This window comes from Camelina sativa, chromosome 16, assembly GCF_000633955.1.
Source record: "Camelina sativa cultivar DH55 chromosome 16, Cs, whole genome shotgun sequence".
In the NCBI taxonomy this organism is placed as follows: Eukaryota; Viridiplantae; Streptophyta; class Magnoliopsida; order Brassicales; family Brassicaceae; genus Camelina; species Camelina sativa.
In genome coordinates this window covers 1780880-1781902 of record NC_025700.1, presented here as the reverse complement: position 1 = coordinate 1781902, position 1023 = coordinate 1780880, and positions in this window count along the sequence as shown.

Below are 1023 nucleotides of genomic sequence, written 5' to 3'. Positions count from 1 at the left end.
GGACTTAAGCCAATACTGAAAGAGACGATAGTCGAATTCCCTGATGGAAGCGATATACTCGTATCTCTGGATTACAAAATGCTGAAAAATCACTGCAACCACTGCCTCCGGTTGACACACGAGAGGAAAAACTGTCCTGGCCTTCTGAACACTACTGAAAAACAAGATCAACACCCTATAAAAGGACCTGGTTCAGAAATTGGCACCGGAATACATGGTAGCCAGAGAGCTTCTCAAGGGAGAACCGAATCAGGAACTCACGCTAACAAAAGAAATAGATCCCTATATGAGAATAGCTCACCTCCCAGGAGCTTACACCATAGTCGAGACTCGGGGTACAAGAGACAATCACACTCAAGAGGATATAGGGAAGCCACTCCAAACCCGAGAAGAATTGTAGACAGACAATACTCGCACTCACGAAGCCTCTCCTCCAGAGACCAAAGAGGAGAACCTTTCTACAGAGGATGGAATCACAGGGAGAGTACCCCAACAACTCTTCAATGGAGGGAAAAACCCACTNGGAACATGTATATTGCTTCGGGCTCACCCAGAAGAAGATCAAATGTGGAAAGAGGATCTACAGTAAGAGGTGAATCTCCTAGAGCAAGTCAACAAGCAGGTCCTTCGGGTAGTAGAGAAACCCAAGGCAATTCGAAAGCAATAGTGACAAGACAAGGAGACCCAAAAATCAAGCTCATACCTGCAGCAAAGAAAAGATTGGTGGATTTTCAGAATCCACCAAAACCTCTTCCTTAAGAATTGTGAGCTGGAACTGCTGTGGGCTGGGGAATCCTATAACAGTTCGCAGGATTCGAGATATCTGTAGAAAGATATCTCCAGACTTTTTATTCCTCATGGAGACAAAAAATAACACTGACCTTGTTCTCCAAAAACTGCAAGGGTTGACTTACCCTTCGAAACTGATTGTGCCACCAAGCTCACCAGGTGCGGGTGGCCTTGCACTGTTTTGGAAGGATTCGATTGAAGTGGAAGTTCTGTCTTCCTGCAAGAATTACATAG